Consider the following 5,087-nt stretch of genomic DNA (forward strand, 5'->3'; position numbering starts at 1 on the left):
GGCCCGGGACCGCGGGGCTGCCAGCCTCACTCCAGGCGCCTTCTAGTGGGGACGCAGCCCCGAGCCTGCGGGGGCCGGACTTCCCCAGGCTGAAGCGGGGTTCTGCGGGGCGAGCCGTAGTCCAAGCTGATTCCACGGCTGGGGCGGACTCGGACCCGATGGGGCCCACCCTGTCAACCACCTCCCAACTGGTGGGTCCTGGCGGTCCCACCCTCCAGGGTCTGATCCGGTGGATCCCTGGACCCCGGACCCCGGCCTGACCAGGGAGTGCGCGGGATTCCGCAGCGGGCTGGCCATTCCGCTCTCCTCTGATGCGGTGTCCCCAAACCCGGGGCTGCGCTCCTAAAAGGCTCTACCTACCGCCAGCCGCTCCAACCCCAGACCGAAGTATTGCACGGTTTCAGTAACAAATTTAAACAAGTGTCTGGGCGCGGTGGCTCACTCCGGTAATTCCAGCAGTTTGGGAAGCCGAGGCGGGCGGATCACCTGAGGTCGGGAGTTTGAGACTAGCCTGGCCAACATGGAGAAACCCGTCTCTGCTAAAAATAAAATTAGCTGGTCATGGGCCGGCGGGGCGCGGAGGCTCACGCCTGTAATCCCAGCACTTTGGGAGGCAGAGGCGAGTGGATCACGAGGTCAGTAGATCAAGACCATCCTGGCTAACACGGTGAAACTCCGTCTGTATTAAAAATACAAAAAATGAGCCGGGCGTGGTGGCGGGCGCCTGTAGTCCCAGCTACTCGGGAAGCTGAGGCAGGAGAATGGTGTGAACCCGGGAGGCGGAGCTACTGCACTCCAGCCTGGGGGACAGAGCGAGACTCCGCCCCCGAACCCCCCCCCCAAAAAAAATTAGCTGGGCTTGGTGGCAGGTCCCTGTAATCTCAGCCACTTGGGAGGCTGTGGCAGGAAAGGCTGAGGCTTGAACCCAGGCGGTGGAGGTTGCAGTGAGCTGAGATCGTGCCATTGCACTCCAGCTTGGGTGACAGAATGAGACTCCGTCTCAAAAATAAAAAATAAAAATAAAAAAAAAATTTAAACAAGTGAAACGTGAGACTCCCCTCACCATTGCCACCCACTCGGTATCCCTACCCCATTCTGGGTGGGAGCCCTCTCCTGACCTGCCCTGGGCACACCAAGGTGCGGCCGTGTGAGGCACACACATCCATGTGTGCAGACCTGCAATAGGACTGAGACCCCATTATTTCCTGAGAGCTTGTTTGGAGGTCCTGGCAGAGGAGCGCAGCTACTCGAAGCCCGATCCTCCATCCTCTTTGACGGAGCACACAGCTTCAGAGGGACGCACAGGGAATGGTGGGGAAGGAGGGGACACCTGCCTTTGAGCCAGCCACATCAGCCAAATCAACCCTGGTGACCAGTGGGGTGACAGGCGTCACTGCCTGACCGTCCTCACATCAGAGACCCCATTCTTTCCTATGGTTGGACCTACTCCAGCATATAGGTGTTGTATGATTCACTTCACGTGCTATTAACGTGAAATTCGGTGACCGCCAGTCTTTTTGTGAGTTGTTGCCTTGAGCTCACAGATGTGTCTGTACGACACCTTCCTGGAAGTAGAAATTCTGGTTGAAGGTGAGTGCGTGTTTGTGTTGATAGATGGTTCACTGTTCTCCACAGTTTTCACCTACCCACCGTCCACGAGTCTTGGACTTGGTGTCACGGGTTCCAAGCTGCTGAGACTGGCCTCTCTCTTGGGTTAGCTGAGGATCTCTGCATCTGTTTGTGCTTCCCCTTCTGTCTCCCCAACCCCTGTACTCACCCTGTGAACCCCCTGCGGTGCCCCCAGCCTGGGAGCACAGTCAACATTTGCTGGATGAATAAGTTGAGGAGTGCCGAGCACACACCACATAGGCCATTCTGGGAAGGCAGGGATGCCCTGCAGGTATTTTTTACTTATTTTGACCAGTTAAGGGGCAGGGAGTGTCACATGTATAGGGTTTTTTTTTGTTTGTTTTTTGAGATGGAGCCCCACTCTGTCACCCAGGCTGGAGTGCAGTGGTGAAATCTCAGCTCACTGCAGCCTCCCCTCCCAGGTTCCAGCGATTCTCCTGCCTCAGCCTCCCAAGTGGCTGGAATTACAGGTGCCCACCACCGTGCCCGGATAATTTTTGTATTTGAGACAGGGTTTCACCATGTTGGCCAGGCTGGTCTCAAATTCCTGACCTCAGGTGATCCACCTACCTCAGCCTCCCAAAGTGTTGTGATTTCAGGTTTGAGCCACTGCACCCAGTGGTTTGTTTTCTTTTTGTTTTTTGAGATGGAGTCTCACTCTGTCGCCCAGGCTGGAGTGTAGTGGCACAATCTTGGCTTACTGCAACCTCCGCCTCCCAAGTTCAAGTAATTCTCCTGCCTCAGCCTCCCAAGTATCTGGGACTACAGGCATGCACCACCACACCCAGCTAATTTTTGTATTTTTAGTAGAGACGGGGTTTCACTATGCTGGCCAGGCTGGTCTTAAACTCTTGACCTCAAGCAACCCACCCACTTCTGACTCCCAAACTGCTAGGATTACAGGTGTGAGCCACCAAGCCCAGCCAAGTGTCACATTTATGTTGAAAGGCGGAGTGGCAGCCAAGAAGGCAGGTGCTGGGGAGGCAGGCAGAAAGAGTTTGAGGGGACAGAGTGGATGAGTGGGAGAAATTTAGCAGGGCAGGATGGTAAATGAGGGGCTCACAGTTCCTGGAAAAGCCCTTCTGTTTGCTGATGTGGCAGCTGCTGAGGGGGTGGGAAGAGGTCGGGGCCTGGACATGCTGAGGCCGAGATGCTTGAGGGTAGTCCAGGGAGGGGTCTGGTTGCTCCCCAGCCTGGCAGGCATGGGACTGAGAGAAGGCAGGTCGAGAACAGTTTTGGAGATGTCAGGGATGGCACGGCCATGGAGGATATGGTGAGCCTGGTCCACAGAGAATGCGGAGAGTCCGGCCAAGAATAGAGCTCAGTGCCAGCTCTGGAGGGCCAGGGAGGGAAGGGCCTGAGCAGAGGATCCCCCAGGTTCCCAAGTCTGCTGCTGCGGCTTCTGCTGCCTCCCCACTCGGCCCTCAGCCTTCCACACTGCCACCAGCTCTGTCCTTTCAAAATATAAGTGCAATCAAATCATTCGCCCCACCAATAAAGAAAAATCAGTAACAATTCCCTGTCCTCAGAAGGTTTTTAATCTGGGACAGGTGGAGGTCAGCCCCAGTGAGGGGCTGCATTTCAGACCCCGGGATGACAGGACAGTTGCTGCCCTTGTGAGCCACAATCCTACCTCCCGCCAACCTGTGGGGAGGGTGTGTCCTCTGCCCTCAGGCATCAGCCTGGCTGCTGCTTCTGCACCTGCCCCGCCCACCAGAGAGGAGTCCCCCTCTGTGATCCCAGGGTCCCTGGCACTTGTTTCATGTGACTCCATTCTTAGTTGGAGGAGCTGCTTCTGGGGAGTGATGGGGCCCCAGCACTGCTTATGATGGACACAGGTGAAGAGAAGACACGAGTTGCCAAATGTGCCAGGGCTGGACCATAGGAGGGGGGCGGTGGCATTGGAGAATGCTTGTGAGAATCTAAACAAGCTAGGGTGGTAACTGGCTGGACAAAGAGCATCTTCCGTTTTTTCCTTTTTTTTGAGATGGAGTTGTGCTCTGTCGCCCAGCCTGGAGTGCAGTGGTGCAATCTCGGCTCACTGCAACTTCCACCTCCCAGGTTCAAGCAACTCTGCTGCCTCAGCCTCCCGAGTTGCTGGGACTGCAGGTGTGAGACACCACGCCTGGCTAATTTTTGTATTTTTAGTAGAGACAGGGTTTCACCATGTTTACTAGGCTGGTCTCAAACTCCTCATGCCAAGTTATCCACCCACCTTGGCCTCCCAAAGTGCTGGGATTTACAGGTGTGAGCCACCACGCCTGGGCTTTGGGGGGTTTTGTTTGAGTGTTTTATGATGGCAGAGGTAAGTTTGACTCTGATAGCAAGGAATCCATAGACAGGAAAAGATGGAGTTTGGTGGTGGGCACTGACAGTGAATGATGGCCTGAGATGAGGGGTGGGCAGGGGGGCAGAGCCTGTGGTAATGAAGGGAGGGGTGTTGTGAGGGGTGTAAGATGGGGGCTTGGTGCTCCCACCTGATAGCTTCTGTTTGCTCTGTGAGGAGCAGCCAATCATCTCAGAGACACTGGAAGTGGGGTGGGAGGTTTGAGGAGAGTGCAGACGGCAAGACAGCTGACCAGAAATCAGCAGGCTGGATGGTAGGGAAGGGCGTTCATCCATCTGAGCCACTGAGCCACTGAGCCACTGAGCCACTATGGATGCTTGTTCTCAAGGGTCTGGTAGAAGCGTGAGAGTGGAGAGTGCTATGCAGGGTCCCCAGAGTCTCTCAGAAGAGAGCCAGCCCTGGGCTCAAGCACTAGCCCAGACTTTCCCAGGGACACTGCCAGCCTGTACACAAGCTCAATGGTGTGGTAATGTGGTGCTGAGGACCTTTCTGGGTGCAAGTGACAGAAACCAGCTTGAGCCAGCTGGAGCAAAAAGGAGGATTTCTGGCAGGGCACAGTTTCTCACACCTGTAATCCCAACACTTCTCGAGGCAGATGCAGGAGGATCATTTGAGGACAGGAGTTCAAGACAAGCCTAGGCAACATATCAAGACCCTGTCTCTACAAAAAAATTAAATTTTAAAAAGATGATTTCTCAACCTGTGAAAACGCACAGTGGTAGAGGAGAGGTGGGGTGTGGCCTGTGCCTGAGGGCAGGGAGGGGACCCTGGGGGGGTCTCAGTCTGATTCCATTCATTCTCTTGGTCTGGATCCTGCCTATGGATGGAGCGTGGATGCCAGTCATTTGGCCAGTTCTTGCAGCAACCAAACTCATTTAAAAACAGATCTTCAAGGCCAGCCGGGCGCGGTGGCTCTCGCCTGTAATCCCAGCACTTTGGGAGGCTGAGATAGGCGGATCTCGAGGTCAGAAGATCGAGACCATCCTGGCTAACACGGTGAAATCCCGTCGCTACTAAAAATACAAAAATTTAGCCGGGTGCGGTGGCTCAAGCCTGTAATCCCAGCACTTTGGGAGGCCGAGACGGGCGGATCACAAGGTCAGGAGATCGA

The sequence above is a fragment of the Colobus angolensis genome, unplaced genomic scaffold (assembly GCF_000951035.1).
Source record: "Colobus angolensis palliatus isolate OR3802 unplaced genomic scaffold, Cang.pa_1.0 Scaffold208, whole genome shotgun sequence".
NCBI lineage: Eukaryota > Metazoa > Chordata > Mammalia > Primates > Cercopithecidae > Colobus > Colobus angolensis.